At 42.1% G+C, this 18414-nt stretch overlaps 3 pseudogenes; 1 reads left to right on the plus strand and 2 right to left on the minus strand.

Moving 5' to 3' along the window:
• The window catches only part of LOC140946576 (structural maintenance of chromosomes flexible hinge domain-containing protein 1-like), a 37525-nt pseudogene extending 26052 nt beyond the window's left edge, over nucleotides 1-11473 (plus strand).
• Nucleotides 1-18414, minus strand: part of LOC140945225 (uncharacterized) — a 156220-nt pseudogene that overhangs the window by 56436 nt on the left and 81370 nt on the right.
• On the minus strand, nucleotides 2151-4673 carry LOC140946577 (uncharacterized; annotated as a pseudogene).

Below are 18414 nucleotides of genomic sequence, written 5' to 3' on the forward strand. Positions count from 1 at the left end.
TGTGAGCTTATTTCCATGCATGTGATGGTTTAAGATTTGAACAACCAATTTTATAATTGAGTCATAACCTTTAATTTTTGTCCACTGCAGTGTCAGTGCATGAAGCTTCTTTACAAGAACAGAAGCTGAGAGGGGAACTCAGAAAACAGAACATCCCTGCAAGCAGCTTAGCATCGGTAAGGAGTAATCCTGATACAGGATCAAGCCACCCTAAGGGAGTAGTTAGAGTACCAAGCTCAAGTCCAGAGGTCGCTGGTTTCGGTTTAACCAGAGGTCCCCTCTTTTCCACAGAGGCCTAGCGGAGAGTAGAACACAGGGGATAAAACGTACGTGGTGTATGCTGGGAAGGGGAAGAGAGGAAGCGAGGTTTCCGCCATTTTTCTTTGTCCTCCGTTCACACGACAGCACTTTCGAGTTATAAAAGAAGTTATGTTCTTGTCGTCGGAACTTCTGTTAGGGGAAAAATGAGGTGCATATGTTGCCACACGGCGCTGGCTGGTTTTGATTTAAGTTGGATCTGAGTTCAACTCCTTGGCCATGCCTGTTGGTGCCTCTGAAGCTTTTACGTTTACTTTCGTTTTCTTATTGAGACGAAGTGCTAGAAAGTTGTGGATGATGCCTCATTTTGTTACCGTGCATACGTTTTGCATATTACCGGAAGGTCTCATTTTGTAAAAATCAATTCGCACCATAGAATAGTATTGTTAAATATCCGTTTCATTTGAATGGTCACACCATAGCTCTGGGAGTGAAAGAGTTAATCACTAGAGAGCTTTAGATTTGAGGACGAGTACGAGTACGAGTACGAGTACGAGATTTAACATAAAGTTTCAGAATCTAAGCTCTCTACTGCTTGTTTGTTCCCAGCCATCAGCTGTGACTACATTGATAGATGAAATGTCAAAAAAGAGAGATCAGATCGCTATTACTCCTCGCCGACAGTGTCTACTTCACCCTGGACCCCGTGGAGACTCTGGTATTCTTGGAAAGGTTTGTTCAGTTTACTTTTCGATGAGTTCACAATAGAGGCTTTGCGTTAGTGTGACAATTTTTGCTGTATTTCTAAAGCCATAGCAAAGAGTGGTTTTCAATTACCCTTATGCATGTTTACGTCAGGCGAGCAAATTTCACCACCCAGCCTCGTTTTGAAGTTGAAAAGTTGCCAAGTTGTGCATAAATGAGTTCCCAAGCCAGAAAAGTTGAAAAGAGTATTCACGCCCTAAGAGTGCAAATGCGCGGAGTTTTGCTTACAAACGAGGCTTGGTGAAATTTGCTCGACTGACGTAATTATGCAACTTCAGATCTTAGTGACAGCCCTGATCTCGGTAATGAAGATACTTGGCTCTATTTCGTCGGTATACTTTTGTTGCGTGTTAGCGCTAACGCTGTTTTGTCTTCCTCCTGCAGGTAGCTCATTTAGCTCAAGTGGTAGATGACGACGTTGCGCGAGTACTGTCGTGGCACATGGCATCCGATATGGACTGTGTCGTTACTCTCACGACAGAAAAGGTTCGTTCTTAGACTTTCAAAAAAGTCCTTTTTCAAATTTAATGTGGCGTGGAACGAAGGTCGACCTCTCGCGACTTCGTCGTATGCTTGTTCGCTTGCTAAGAAACTCGTGCTGTCGACTTGTAGCAAGTCTAGTTCGTTCCCTAAACCTCGTGTTTTGCCTGCCGTGCTTTTCGCTCATTAAAAACTCTCTCTCCTTTTGGGTAGCTAGTATGTACGTAAGTTATGCTGTTCCGCTCTATCCTATTCTACTGGACCTGTCGTTGTGTGCTCTGTATGGAGTAGGGTGTATTTTTTATTGCTGACAAGCGTTTGCGAGGTAGCAATACTATTATTTATGTAGCGAAAATATTCAGTTTGCACTATTCTTTGTGTAGCGAAAAAATGGAATTTGTAGTATTCTTTGTGTAGCGGCAAATTCAATTTGTGTCGAATGTAAGATCACCCGCAAACACAGTTGGTTATGGCTATCTGGGAGGTCTTCTTATATGACGTAGTGTATCCGCACAGCGCTCGAGCGAATGTTCAAGTTCCTGACAAATGGACAATCTTGCCTGTTTAAACTGTCTAATTCTTTTCCTTTCTGCACTAACCTATATAAATATAAACACAAATGCAGCAAATCACTGAGAATATTGGATTATGGCCTGTGCGGTAACGCCATAACGCCACTTTATTAAAGAAAATGCAAACAACTAGGACAAAATAGAAATGAAAACGTCAAATAGAGTAAGCCGTGCCAGGGGGGCCAGAAAAAACCTAACCTAAAAAACCCCGTGGGGAAAAAGGGATAGGAAATCTGGGGCGGGCCAGGCACGACTTAAGTCCCCCGCCAAGACTACTAATAAACTAAATAATTGTAATAAACAAACGAAAACTAAATAGCAATAGTTTGAGCAACTTTTAAGCGATCACTAACGGTGTGCTTAATGTATCTGTTCTTTGAAGTGGCACATTTCCAGCCAGCATGCATATCTAGCAGATCAGCGGAAACACTCCGACAAGCAGGATTTGAGGCGGCACCAGACTTTATACTGTGCGTGCCGTAAAGAGCAATGTCACCTACAAATGGTTTAACAAATTTCTTAAATTCGTCTCTTAGCGTTGAATATGAAACTCCTCTAGAAGCATGAAAACACTCCCTAGACTTAGTTTTAACGATTCGCCTAACGAGGGGCGAAGATGACTCACAAGTTGAAGGGAAAAGCTTAAGTAACCTTTCGGTGATAGAAACTGGGCGAGTAGCCTAATGAGACCTAGCTAGAAGGGACGTATGCCCTTCTCTATACTGATCATTTTTGCGTTTAGGAATAAAAACTGACGTGTACTCGTTGAAAATAGAGACATCTTTAACTGTCAGATTGCGAATTTCGTCCATACGAAAAAACCCAGCAAAGCCAACCAAGAGGACGAAAAGAAAACGAATAACGGCAAGCGAACTACTAGAAATATAATATTCAGCGATCCTTAAAACTGTGTCAACGGATAAAGGCTCTTTGGGTTGAACAGGGCGAGCAAGCTTCCTTCTTGCACCCTCCAAGGACGACTTAACAAGGGGGTGACCAGTAGGGCATTCTACAATACCGGCCAGACTATGACCCCACTTAATAACATAAACAACTGACTCTATAGGAGATATCCCTGTATTATTAGAAACAGAAACAGCAGTAAGTTCGCTGATAAAGAGAGCAATGTGCAGTGGCTTCGCTGGAATAACTGGAACGCCAAACTTAGAATCTGCCCATTCACGCCATCTGATCCAGCCAGATCTATACTTCTGCACGGTAGAGGGAGCTTTGGACTCAAACTGTAAATGAAGAAGGTCTGGAACAAGCTTGCGCAAGGATTGATCGGCCAAAGAATTCGCTTCACTCCAAATCCCGGATTGGAGAACATCTAAAAAATAAAATAAAAGTAGGCAGGAAAAGGCAAAACATATAAAATTATAATACAGTAGGAAGCCGAACTGGCTGGGCCCAGTAATGCTGTAAAAAAAAAAAAAAAAAAAAAAAAACAGTAAAAAATACAACAAAATAGCAAACATTCAATAAAACAAATGTAGACCAATAAAATTAAACATAAAATAAGGCCAACTGACGGCGCCAAAACAGGCAAACTGCGTGGTGAAGCGGACATCGAACTCCGAGCCAAGAAGACGCTGCCAAATCAGGCAAAAAATACACCGCCAAATCAGGCAAAAATACGCTGCCAAAACAGGCAAAACAAAGCTGCCAAATCAGGCAAAAATACACTGCCAAAGCAGACACGATAACGGTGCCAAATCAGGCAAAAAAAAAAAAAAAATAAATAAATAAATAAATAATACCAAAACGAAGCTAACAAAAGATAAACCTAAAACACCGACAATAATGAGCTGTAAGGGGAGACAAAAATGGGAAAGCTCACCTAAAATCTATCCGCAAAGCTAACATTTTAAATTTCGGGCAGCCGCTGAACACCGACGGACGCGCTTTGTAAATCTGCTTCTGTCCTGGACCCTCCAGCAAGAGGTCTTCAATACAAGGAAGCTCAAACACTTCTTTAACAAAAGACTTGAACTGGGAGGCGTTGTCGTGCAAAAAAGGCCAAAAATAGGCCGAAGGCCATTGTGGAACGATCAAAGTGCCGTAACCGGAGCAGGACGAGAGAGCCCTAACTGAAGGCACAATGGCGCCCACCGGAGGGCAAACCCAGTTATTCTCATGTCGCCAATCCTGAGCCAAGGCGTCCACACCGCTGCAACCTGGGGAAGCAAATTTAGAGTTGAACCTCGGAAGCTGGGCATTGTAATAGGACGAAAAGCGATCAATTGTGTGAGGGCCCCATTTAGCGTCGACAAGTCGAAATACCGAGGGATTGATGGACCAGTCGTCTTTATCAATAAATCTGCTAAGAAGATCTGCTCTTTCATTAAGAGACCTAGGGATCCACTGGGCTTCGAGAACGATGCTGTTTGCAAGACAAAGATTGAAAATATCCATAGCCAGGGCCTGGAGGTGAGATTTGGAGCTTCCGATAGCAACTATTCTGGCGGCGGCCTGATTATCAGTGAAGATTTTAACTCTCTTGTGTTTCAGTTGAGCCACGTAAGAAAGCAACACGTAAAAAATTGCTTTCAGCTCGCGAAAGGTAGAGCTTTGGCCGATATCCTCGCTTTCCCACATGCCGCTAACGACGGAGCCGTCTAAAGTAGCCGAAAATCCTCCGAATGCTACGTCACTAGCATCGGAAAATACAACGGTATGCGTAGCTAACGGTGACCTAATAGAATAGCCGTTTAAGCAGTCGATGTTGCAATACCAAAATTTCAGTTCTTGTAAAAGGCTCGGAGGAAAATGAATTATGTCATCCCAAGCCGATCTGGTTTCAATGGCGAAGTACATTTGTCTGGTCAAAAGACGAGAAATTGGACCAACAGCTAACGCAGCTGAAATGATAGTGCCTGCTATTCTCGCTAACTCGCGAAATGAAGAGAATCCATCCTGAATCGCAGAATCTAGCAAGCCTTTAAGCTTGAATTTTCTTCTCGGGAATCCGGAAACACATTAAAATAGTATCAATAACGAAGCCTAGCCATTCGCCAATTTGAACTGGATCCCAGAGACTTTTCCTCGTTACAAAGAAGACCAGAAGAAGAGAGCTCTTTACGTTGAATTAAGCTAGCTACCACGGCAGAACATTTGTCTGGTCGACTGCCGAAACCATCGTCCAAATAAATGAAACTGTTGTGTTCCATAGAACGCCAACGCCTAACTAACGGGCGCATTAACTTGGTAAAACAAAAGCAAGCGCTACTTAACCCGAAAGGCAGTACTGTAAAGGAAAAATATCTGACAACGCCAGAAAAAGGCTACGCGAAACGAAGGTACTTTTGGTGGTCGAGACAAATATCGACACGGTGGTAACCGGACTTAAGGTCCCAAAAGAAAACCCAGTGTCCTTCATCGAGAACTTGAGAAAGCGATCGTAAGTCCTCGTACTTGAATATAGGTTTTACTAAATAATTGTTTACGTGTCTCAGATCGATAACCAGGCTTAGCTTCTTCCCAACAGCGACTGTCAAAGGATTAACACAATACGGGGGGAATTCGTGCTCAACAATGCAGCCGTTACTTAAAAGCTCGCTAATAGCATCAGCGACAAATTCCGGATGCTGAAGAGCTGATCTATTGTTCCTCAAAAAGCACTGCGAAGGGTACTCGGCAAACGGCAATCTGTAACCGCGCCTAATCATATCAAGGACAAAATCTGGTGCATCTAAAGTCTCGACCCAAAAGTTAAACGAAGATTGCAAGCGACCTTTCACGCCACTGCTTCCGCCTTTCGCACTAAACTCGTCGCCACAACAAGAGCAAGAACAATGAATTAAATCACACTCAACTTCATCACAGGTCGACGAGTCGCCATCTAGTCAATCGCGTCGAGAGCTACTCTTCGAAGAATCCGCAGGCTTCAAGCACGTGGAACTCAAATGACCAAAATCCCCGCACTGAAAAAAGGGGAACACATACAGAAAAACATGAGAATAAAATCCATAACATAAAAATAAAAGAACAGTGTTGTAGCGTGTGGCGTTGCAGACCCGAAGGAAGAACATACTGACTGACAACAACTTATATATGAAACGCAATTAACACGTATTACGTAACTACTGAACACTTCATTGAAAAACACAATGAAAATACCAAATTCAGAACGTGCAGAAAACAAATATCTGCTAAACTTCGTACCGCAGATATTTCGATATTTCCTCCGGTATTAATAAAATCAATCGACTGATAAAAGGCTTCTGTGTTACCTCAGGAGTGAACCGTAACTTAATTATTTGCCTTACTGGTCAGAAGCACACTGATTTCATGAGCGAATGTTTTGCATCAACGGGCAAAGTCAGCGACTAATATTTTGGCACAAAACGGTAAATTCCTCCGCTGCTTATTTCACAGTAATAATTATTACCGTCTCACTTCCATGACCTTCACACAAGTCCTTTTGTAGCTCTCTAAAATAGCCGGTAACATTTATCTAGTTGTATGTCACTTTTTGAATAGCACGGGTGAATGTTTATTTTCAGGCAAAACAAGTGTATCGCGACTCTAATGGCCAGCAACAAGTGCTACCCTTGGATTCTATCTTCAGACGTAGTTTACCAGAATGGAATAGGTACAGACCAAATTAAACCCAGTTATCATAGACGCTGTGTCTCTTAGGGTGTTTCAAACCCAAACCTGCTCAACAATTCTGTACCGTAAATCCTCTATTAAGACCCCCTCGTCAAATAAGCGCCCTCTCACTAATAAGCGCCTGGAGCTCCTTTTCAGGGAAAGAAAGTTAGTAAGCCCCCTTCTCTTTAAGCCTCCATCCCCTCCCCTCCGGTTATTATTCTTCACCATTTTAATGATACACTGTATTAATCAGTCACTACAGTAAAACGTCGTGTGGGCTGATCCGGGATGGTTTATTTACCAACTGGAAGTTCGGATTTGTTATTGATCCTCGGCTGCATGACCTCCAACGTCTTGTGCTAGAGCTTTTCCGCTTTGTATTCTAGTTCTTTATAGAGAACTGATACCATCGTTTCTTCTAACGTAGATAAGCCCCCCCCCCCCCCGGGGTCTTAATAGAGGATTTACGGTAAGTCAATTTTTAACCAACAGAAAATTGAGGGCGTGCCCAGTTGTATGAGTTACTCTACTACATTAAAATGAACTATACTGTTATCTGCAGCTTTAAGCTGGCTTACACTCTCATTCATTCGCGTAGTCAGTTGTGACGTCATATAATGAAGATCTATCTTTTGAATCTTTAGGCGAATTCATATAGAACTCTCTATTTCGGTAGGACCCTATGCGTGATTTTTCTTTCCTGAATTTGTGAAAATTAGTCTATTAACCCTCAGTGCATTAGAAAAAGTTAGCAATTGTCGCAGACATGTCAGCAGGGGCCTGTGAATATGCTAGTGAGCACGCTCAAGAATTTTCCAGTGGCTTCAGAGTTTTAAGCCTGTAGCGTAGCTTAGCAATGAGTAGCCATTCATATTGACTGTTAATTTTAGAGCTCTTCCACATATACGAGGTCAGGGCAGTCACAATCCGTCTGGTAACCCTGTGTACGCAAGAGATATGTTGATGTTTCCAACAGAGGCGGAAAATTGCAAGCTAGGTAATACGAATGTGTATGCAAGAGTACTTATTGTAGGGCCTGTATGACAATAGACCGTTAGCCTGCTCTATGTTCACTAGTTTAAGAACAACTGTTGGGCCAACGCTCGAGAGGCGCCAGCGGAATCTCACGCGCGAGTGGCGAGCAGATTGGCTCACTTCGATAAGTTCTTGAATGGAGAACTTCTCTAATGCCAAATAAGGTAATTTGCAGGTAAACAGCCATGCTTGACAGCAAGCAGTGCTCAGGGACGTTGAATAGAAATGAATTTTCTGTTTAGGAAGGTGGCGTTTCGCTTACCCGTTGTCAAAGAGATACCCATTAGTGGTGCTCCGTGATTAGTTGCAACAAGCTATCGTAAATGGCAAGAATCAGTAACATGCCTCCCCCCCCCTCCCCCAACTTAGCCGGACGACAGTTTCTCTAAGCAGGCAGCTAAACATTGGCTAGTATAGGGTACAAATACGTTAATCCCAGGAAACAGCACCCCTTAATGCACAACATCCACTTCCCCTTTGTTCACATTTCCAGTGATTCCACTCCCTATAATGGCCTTTTCGGGGTGGTTCCGCCCGAAAGGGGTACCTTTCTCAATCTTTCTCGATCTTAGGGTATATGAAAGGGTAGGGATTTTACTCGTTGAAGTATATGAAAGGGGTGGGAAATCTGTCATTTGGTTCTGTGAAAGGTCCAAAAGGGCTAACAGATTTATAAAGTATATGAAAGGGGTACCATTTGTGGATAGAAGGTATACGAGAGGAGTACCTTTTTCATGGAAAAATGGTAGTTCAAAGGGTAAGGGGCTGGACCTCTGGGCAGAGCCTCCCCGTATAAAAATTTGTTGAGTAGGCCCCCCTCCCCCCCCCGGGGGGTCTTCTGCATGTTTTTTGAAACTTTCCTCGGGTTTGATTCATTGCTTGTCTCATTGCAGTTTTCGGTATGTTACTGGGTGATACACTGATCCTAGATGACCTGGACTGTGCAAATAAATACAGACAACAGGTGAGTACACTTGTTGTTAATGCATTTAAGGGTGATGTTACACGGGGCGATTCGCAGCAACGATTTTAAGCGCAACACGGCGTTGCAAAATTGTTGCGATATTGATTCAAATGGTTGCAACAGTGTTCCAACATTGCCGGCAATGCTGTGTCACGGCTGGCTGTTTCAGGTTGTTAATATTGCCAATAACGCTTCCTTGTGCGCTATGGAACTTAACGTAAGCGAAGAAATTTTCTTGCAAACGACAAAATTACAGCTTCTTGTCAAATAAACGTCTTTCAAGCATTATATCAAATGTTAAATGCAACAAAAGTGAACTTTGAAAACTGTTTGGCGAACAAGGTTTTAGCTGGACAATAGCCTGTTCCAGGCGTTCTAATAGTAGAGCGCGGCGGTAAGTGGGGAGCGAGTTAAGTTGTCTCCCCTCGTTTTTTTTTTCTTCGTGAATTTTTCGCCCGCCCTCTACTATCTGAACGCCTGGAACAGGCTAGGTGGACAATGGCTCAGTCATTTTAAGGCCCTGAGAATAAGACTCGTAGAAGGTGGAATCCAGACCAGGTTCCATTTTTCAAAATGTGGTTACTATCCAGTGGAAAACTCAATTGGTTTCCTTATACCTATTTATCCTGTAGATAGCGCTATTGAACGTTTGAACGACTATCAGCTTTCCATCAATGGAGCTAACTCTTTGGCGCGGGTTTTTCGAGCCTTTAACCTAATTCCAAAATTACAGGAATAGCTGTGGCTTTGAGATAAAGCAACTAACAGACGACTGCAATGTAATAAAAGCTACTGATTTACGCCTGACTGTAGCGAACTTAAACAAGGACGTTTTGGAGCGACACGCGCCAACCAGAAGTGGCCGTCATTGCATTACTGGGCAACAATTTTTCCCAAATTTTCTGGCAATTCGTCTCAGTAAAAGTAAAGATACTTAGCAAGACACATTATTAGCGTCAAGGTATATTAAAAGGAAAAAAGGCCTCACTTCCGGTTGATGTGCGTCGTCCAGAAACGTCTTTGCTTAAACTCTCTTGTGTATTGTTATGATGTAGGTTGTAAAGCACACTCATTGTCCTACGATTCTTACAAGAGGAGGAGATCGCATCAGAAGCAACGGTAAGTTATTTAGCCCATTAACCTTTAAGTGACTAGTGTTTAAGATTTCTCCTTATTCTTACACTGTTCAGTCAAACCTGAGTATCGATAACGAGCAGAGCTGCCAGGTCGCGCAGTTCGTAATGGTGAGGTAGAATTTCTCCTTATTCTTACACTGTTCAGTCAAACATAAATACCGTGAGAAAAAGCACATGATCAGCAAGTGAAAAAGGTCTTGATTACGAAGTTACTTCTCCTTGCAAGTAAGATATGCGTGAAGAACGTTGTGGAGAATGTGTGTATTAATTTTAGGGTTTAAAGGCTCGCACCAATCCCCGTGATACTGTTTCTTCCAGTGAGAATTTTAATCTCCATAGTTTTGCTCTCTTGCAAAGGTAAATTCGGCGGACTGCAGAACAAAGCTCCTCCTCTTGAGAGAATGCGCGGCGCAGTGTTCGCTGCGCCTCTTCCGCTGACATTCCATTCACTGACAACGCAGATTGGTGAGTGACAACTAAAGCTCTTCTCATCTTTCACCGCCATTGTGTAACTCCAACATTGCTGCTAATGTTTTTCTTTACTCATTATGTTGTCAGAACAACTACAAGCTTTTAAACAGGCCGTTATTAAACACACACAAGCCAAGGAAGAACTTTCGGTAAGCTTAAAGCGCATCGCATTGGTTCCTTTATTTATTTTCTTTTTTTCCTTTCGTTCACAAATCCACCCTGCTCTCTCTCTTTTTTTCTTGAGTGCGGATGAGAAGAGGAAGCTCTGCCTAAATCGCGTCGAGTCTTGTTTTAACCCTTTAAGTCCCAGTAGTGATCAACATCAATTTTCTCTTAACAATATCCGTATATTGTCAAGAAACAAGGTTATGGGAATTGTTAAAATGATCGCCAAAGAAAAATGCCTTGATCTTGTATTAAATTCTCTCAACTAATTCTTAAAGGAAATGTATGGAGATCACTTTAAAGAATTTGTATGTGTATATTAATTGGGGCGTAGAGGGTTATAAGTCCGCTTTCCTTCTTATCGTATAGGTGAGCGCGACCCCCATAACTTGAAGATTTGAATCCACTTTCACTACTTTTCTGTTCAGCTCGCGAGTTTATTTTCAAAACAAATCGTTGGCAACGGTTAGGTGATTTACAAATTTGTTCTTCGAGCATTTGAAGCGAACTCTTTCTCTATCTCCTTTCTCTAACAGCTACAGCTACAGCACGGACAAACGGAGGAGATGAAAATTAAACACCGGGAATGCAGAGAGGCTGAAACCCAGTTACGCATGATTGAGGAGCGTTTGGGCATGACTCCGACCCAGTACAATATGCCTCCCAGTCCGGCCACTATGCTGCTGACAGAAATCAACACTCCACCTACCAGAACAGCTACCTCGCGTCGCTCCAGCGCACGAGCTGCGGCTGCGGCTACCGCTTCTCCGACCTTATCGACTCCGGTCGTAAATGGTACGAGCAACGCATCGGGAAACACAACTTCTCCGCGAACGAGGCGAGGTGCTGCAATCTCCCCTGAAGATGTAAGAACCAGTAAACGAACGCGCCGATGAACAGAATGCAGCTTAAAATAGTTATGCTGGAGGTTGACACTACTTTAAACATACCGCAGTGAATTTACAGTCAAAGCCTTAAAGAACTTGCAAACATGATTTTGTGGTACCGATTATTTCTTAAACGACGAAAGCCCGCCATGGATGGTGCTTCGCTATATTAAGCCATGCTTTAAAACCTGGTCTTCGTGCTCATTTAGGTTTACGGTTTTCCTTGTAAAAGATCTACAGACTGAAAACTGTACCTCTGAAGACTATGAGGAGATTCCATTTCTTTACAGGTTGTAAGAATTTTTCACTTTGCTACTGTATCTATTTTTTCACACCCTCCTTATAGAAGTTTATCATTATACGTGCTTTTGAAATTTACTTTGAGAACGTAGCGTAAAATTGATATTGTGCTCTGATTCTCTTTCATACCGGATTATCTCCCGAAACTAAACCGAAAGTGGAGCCGACGTTTTTCAAGTTTACTCCATCTTCTTCAGTCTTGACTATTCACGTCTTATCTTAGGTTGAAGAGGATACTTGATGTCTTTTTTTTTACCTGTTGGTTGTTGCCAAAAATTGCCTAAAATTCCATGACATTTCGCTTTTATATTAGAGACCTTAAGATCAAAGTTTTTTGGCATTGCCCCGGCGGTAACGGCGAACGTCAAGAATTCACGTGACCAGTGCCCTGCCGTCAGAATTTGGGTTTGAGGTTCACATTTCTACAGCATGAGCACGCTCAAGGGTTATAATAAGTGATTTACTGCAAGGGTTTTGCACCCCAAAACATCCCAATCCTGCGTTTGAGAGGAAATACTATGCTTTTTGGAACTCTTTTGCTTATTAATTATCCAATTCGTTTTGATAGGAGCGTATTTTTGAAGACAATTTCTGAGCTGAAATAGTTTGCCGTTTGCAGTAAGATGGCCAAACCTCGATCTTAAGGTCTCTATTCTTGATTTCAATTTGACTGAAATTCAGTTCAGTAGACGTACTTAACCTTACTACACCCTACACGCCACTAATTTATCTTCGTGTTAAAAGGCATTACGGTATTAAAAGGTACTTTTTACCTCAAAGTACAATATGAAATTAGTGGCAAATGAATGTTGGGAAATTGTCCGTTTTGTTTTAACGCGTAGAACTAGTTCGGTGTTGTGTTGAATGACAATTGCCGTTTTCATACTGGAGACGGATTACCCGTCTAGATGTGAAAACGAGACGATAAACATATTCACACTAGAGACGGATTATCCGTCTGAGACGAATTATCCGTTAGATAATTCGCGTCAGATAGATAATACGTCGTAATTTGAAAATGGAACGGTCTTAATTTTGCATGGACAATCCGCCTGACTTTATCCATCTGTTTTTCCGTCAATTTTGACGGATTTTGAAGATGGATTATCTGTCTCGGACGAATAATCCATCTCAAGTGTAAAAACGGCCGTTGTTCAATTTGGACGGATAATTCGTCTGACTTTATCCGTCTTTTTAGACGGATTTTGAAGAGGAATTATCTGTCAAAGACGGATAAACTCATCCCATTTTTTCTACCCACCCTCGTCCCCAGTGTCTTCTCGCTTTCCAAAAGACACTGGGTCGAGGTTGTTTTTCTTCCTGAAAAGCCTGGCACTAGACACTAGAAAGGGTGCGTTGCAACGAAGGATTCTTAGAACAAAAAGTTTAAGGCACTGATCCCCGAGAAGGTACTCCTGGGAATTCTTGGTGTGGGTGTGCCGCCCCGTTCTCCAAATCCTAATCCTATATCAGACCCAAAACTGTCATTTTTCACACCCGTTTTCAGATCTCACCTCTAAAAAAACCGATTTCTTAAAATCCATTTCGAATTCGTTCTTACTCATTTGGAATTAAAACGGCAGGTACAAAACGCAGGTCACAGGGCACAGGTCACAGGGCACAGGTCACAGGTCACAGGGCACAGGGCACAGGTTACAGGGCACAGGGCACAGGTCATAGGGCACAGAAAACGCAGTAAAAACAGTTAAGACACTCCATTAGGCTTTTTTGTTTTATTTCCGGTTACGCCACAATCAGGCATATGCTTGCCATCGACCATGCTTTCCGGTTTTGTACTGAGGGTTGAACAAGTAAATGGCTAAAGTTACACATTGTATTGGAACTTGAGGAGTTCCTTCTCTGGAGATCTCGAAACGAGGCTTTTTGTTCGCTCCACGCGAGCGGACTTGGAACGAGGCTCTGAGAGGAGAATGGAACGGAAAATAGCCTCGTCTGTGCAGAAAGCAACATGGCGGAAGACCAGAGTTTCGAGGTAAGAAAACAGCACTTGCTGACAAGTTATTTTGGCCTCAGTTCCACTGAAGAACTGAAAAATAACTTAGTGAATTATCAACACACGTCTACTTCGCTAACTATCGACTGTGCTGCAATCGTGAATTGCCGATTTCGGTTTGTTGCTGCGTACATTGATGTTTAAGACTTAAGTTGTCATTAAGTTGAGCAATGGAAACATGGTATGATTCTAGCCGTAGTTACGAAATAGTGACACCTTTTAGACCAAGACCGTTTGCATAATTTGAAAGTTTTTTATATAACTATAATCTTCAAAACCTAACGTACTTGTTCGGTATCGCTGTTAGCAGTCCATTCATCAGGACCGAGCTTTGTTCCATTTTATTACGCGAATGAAAGAACATGTATAGGATAGGCAATGTGGCTTTGATCATTTCTGTTTTCATTACTTTTTTTTTAATTCTACAGGAAACAGATTACAAAGAAGCCGAGCTCGCCTCACAAGGATCTTCTTGGAGATTTCCCTCATCTTTGCTGGGATATACTTTGGTAGGTTTTCATTTAGCTTTTTAAGCTTGCTATCGAAAATAAACGGCTTTGCATGGTCGATGGCAAGCATATGCCTGATTGTGGCGTAACCGGAAATAAAACAAAAAAGCCTAATGGAGTGTCTTAACTGTTTTTACTGCGTTTTCTGTGCCCTATGACCGGTGCCCTGTGCCCTGTAACCTGTGCCCTGTGCCCTGTGCCCTGTGACCTGTGCCCTGTGACCTGACCTGTGACCTGTGACCTGCGTTTTGTACCTGCCGGAATTAAAACCATAAATACGTTCATCCACTCCCGTAGTTCCCTCGAAAATCATACCCGACTCCAGACCAAAATGGGCACACAAGGAAAAGAAAAGCGTTAAAAAAGAACACGAGGAGTGAAAGCGTCTTTTATGGTACCGAGAAGCGCACCCCCGCAAGGCGCCTTTGTATCATTAATAATACTTGTTTGTCCCCGCCATTCTCCTCCCCCAAACAAAATTGTGTAAGCGTAAGCAATGTCTTCAATTGTTCTTGCGACGACTGTAATACGCATGAAAAATTAGAAAAAAAAGGTTGCGCAAAATTTGGGCGAGGGTGTTTGTTTGTTTGTTTGTTTGTTTTCTCACGGACTGAGTCTCGAGGTCAATAAATACGTTGCCCGGCTGCGGGACCACTGCGGCAAAATTCCCAACGGGAAAGATAGGTAGTCAATCAGAAAACAGTATTTACTTCAGCTCACCCACTCGCGAAAGCTGCATATGATAATGTGATCAGATTTACAGGTTTCTTTGGTGAGATACCGTAAAATTCCGAAAATAAGCACGTCCATATATAAGCCTCCCAAACTCGTAACGCAAAAAACCGGCCGTTAAATCGCCTCGCCAAATATAAGCCCCCGTGGGCTTGTACTTGGAAAATTGCCCTCAAATACAAAGTAAAACACAGCAAGAAAAGGTAAATTTACTTCCAACTATAAGGCTAACCCAATCGATTCCGAAACGCAAATTTCCCTTCGTAGATAAGCCCTTCCAAAAATAAGCCCCTCAAAAACGGTCTTTGTAAAATATAAGCCTCGGGGCTTATTTTCGGAATTTTACCGTATGATTACGCGTATGTGTGACCTTAGGATTGTGCCCTGTTCACGTTGTGACCTTCGACCGTGCTCGTGATATTATAGTGCGCGCCTCTCACTCGACTGTTTATGCACAGGCGGCCCACACAATCTGTTTGTGTAGCCGATTGTTATTTTATAGTAAATCTACTGGATTTACCGTTTGCTTCACCTATAGCGATATATCGCTAACTATGTATATAAATCAATGATAAAAAACGTTGAATTACCTTGCCTGTGGTGTATAGTCGTCCTTTTGCCTCAAAGGCGGTTTTTTGAGCGATTTTGAATGAATTTGAGTTCGCCGTTGACTGTTCCATATTGGAACAGTCAACGGCGAAACGCTTCAGCAAACGAACGCTTCAGCAAGTAACAACAGGATACTGTGTTCCCTTCAATTTTTTCTGACGTGGAATTTAAAAAGGACAAGTAACAGGTATGATAATCAAGTACGTAATCACCTTTCATTTTTCGGAGAAGTTAAGGAATTTTTGCTCTACTGTTAGCGTTTTAGAACTGAAGCATTTGTACCTTCTTCACCTTTATAATTCTTCTGACATTTATTTGGTTTCAGTTTTTTGAATCTACTACTTAATGGTAAAGCTTCCTTATTTATTGCAGCAGTTCTTAGTGACTAGGTCTAATCATAGCAAACAACGTCCAATTTCTCAGAGTATTACTGCTTATCATGGAAAGGCCATGAGATAATTTAGAGAGTATTGTCGATGATCCCTAAACAAAATCGTCATCTGTTTTTTAAGAGCCACATGCAATATCAGTTCAATATCGACAACCGGGTGGAAATGTACATTATCAGGGAAAGAAATGTAAAGAATATCACCTTTCACAGTAGATTTGTTTTTAACGTTTTTCTCCAGCTGTTAATTAGTAATTAGTTAAAGCTAATTTCTTGGGGATTTTAGCTACTGTAGGGGTAGAACATATATAGAGAGTGCCCTTTTGATTAATCCCTCCCTCTCCGCTACTGTCTACCAAACACTGAACTTGGACACCAGCAACTGTTTCTTTTTATCGCACAGAAAATAAGTGTGCCAAGGGACGGACGCATTTGATGATGGTATGGCATATAAGGTTTGGTAACGGGTATCCCTGAGAGGCAACAATTCAGCCTCACTACTGTCTGTCTATAATTGCTCCCCCCCCCCCCCCCCCGGATCATCATATGGGTACATGATTATCACTAGCTTAAAATGAGAAGTCGATGTAATCGATTTGTTGTCCTTTACCTCAAGTAATTTCTGATGGCGAACTAGCCTGCGAAAGCAGAGGCCTTTTTCTGCTTTGCTTTACACACCGAGAAAACAGTTTTCTAAGCGTGTGAAACTATTGGGGCGAAACCTAAAGCCGAAAAAGGCGTCTTCTCTCGAAGGCTTATGGCGAACTGGCCAGTTTCGAATTATCAAAATCCACTTCTGAGGGAAATAAAACTAAATAAATGGACTATTCATCTCCGAATCTCAATACCATTTCCTTAGTTTTATACCACGCAGCCTCGGAGCCAAGCAACCTTGTTCCCATGGTTCTCTCCCATTCGTCCTCCGAAGCAAGAGAGACGGTGAACTAGTAGCGGAGAACCCTAGGAACGAAGTTGGGAGCCAACTCGTAAATTCAAAACAGGCCTATTGAAAGTAATCCTTTGCTGTTAGACTGCGTGACTGTTCACATCGATCTTGTGACACTCAGTTGTCGTGCGTGTCTTCAATGAGTTCTTTTCTCCTTTTAATCATTTCAATCAGATTCTTATGGAAGTCCCGTAAAATTCCGAAAATAAGCCCCGGGGCTTATATGTTTCAAAGGCCTATTTTAAGGGGTTATTTTTTGAGGAGCTTATATTCGGAGGGGCTTATATACGGAAGGAAGCTCTCGTTTCAAAATCAGCTAGGCTTATACTTGGAGGAAAATTTGCGTCTCAAAATCGGTTGGGCTAACTTATAGTTGGAAGGAAAATTTATGTCAGTAATTTGCAGAAAGGTTTCACTGAACCTGCCTTGAGGAAACACACCTTTGTAAAACGCAGCCATGGAAGCACTTGGTCTGCATGGACCAAGGAAATCCAAGGCAAGAGTGAAGAGTGAACTATGCAAACAGCAATTTCTGATTACAATCATTTGGTACACGCAAGAGTTCTTAGGCAAATACAGAAATTCATCTGTTACTGTACAGTTTTGCCTCGTTTTATTTTGAATTTGAGGGCAATTTCCAAGTACAAGCTCCCGAGGGCTTATATTCGGAGGGTCGATTTAACGGAGGGATTTTTGCGTTACGAGTTTAGGGGGGCTTATACATGGAGGGGCTTATTTTCGAAATTTTACTGTATTTATTTGTGCAACCAGTTGAGAATATTACGAACATTTACAGAGAAGGATACAAACAATCTGAACAATTCGTCAAGAATAAAATCCGTCTACTTAGAGGATAAGGCACAACTAGCATATCCAATCACCGTACAGATGAGAATTCGAAAGTATTATCAGCTAGTTATTACCCTGCGAGCAGAGGTCAGGGGCACCCAGCGACTATTTCCTCCTTTTGAAAACACTTTTTAGGCTATCCAGGGTAATTTCAGATCTCTAGAAGTGCATTCTAAGCAGCGCTATAAGATTTGTATCTGTTCGGTAATCCTAGAGGAACTTGAGTCTTTTCAAAATTACAAGGGCTTCAGTATTTCCCCGATAATTTTAGATCTAATTTAATTATCGTTTTAAGAAAGTGAACATTTTTCTGTTTTCTTCTCTCCATTACATTTTTGAATAAGAAAAACTCAGGTTTCTTTTTTCTACGAAAAACAGCCTAACGTGGGGAGTGTAATTTTTAGCCGTCCTCAAGTAATGAAAAATTCTAGGCCATGCTTGCTTTTCCGAAAAGATATTTTACAGAAAACAGTCGCTAGATGCTTCTGAGAGGTTTTTGCTGTTCTGTTTATAATAAGCTACCCTGCGAGTAGAGGTTCCTCTCTTGCACGGCTTGAACCTCTGCTCGCAGGGTAGCTAATTATAAACAGAACACTCAAAGATTCTTACTCAGTCCTACTTTTTTTGTCAACAATATAATATTGAACTGAATTCGTACTACATTTTCTCTCAGCCAAAAGACATGAAGTTCTTATTGGCCATGTCCTTGGTGTCTATTTGCCTCGTTCTGGTTTCCGC

Source organism: Porites lutea, chromosome 8 (assembly GCF_958299795.1).
Source record: "Porites lutea chromosome 8, jaPorLute2.1, whole genome shotgun sequence".
In the NCBI taxonomy this organism is placed as follows: Eukaryota; Metazoa; Cnidaria; class Anthozoa; order Scleractinia; family Poritidae; genus Porites; species Porites lutea.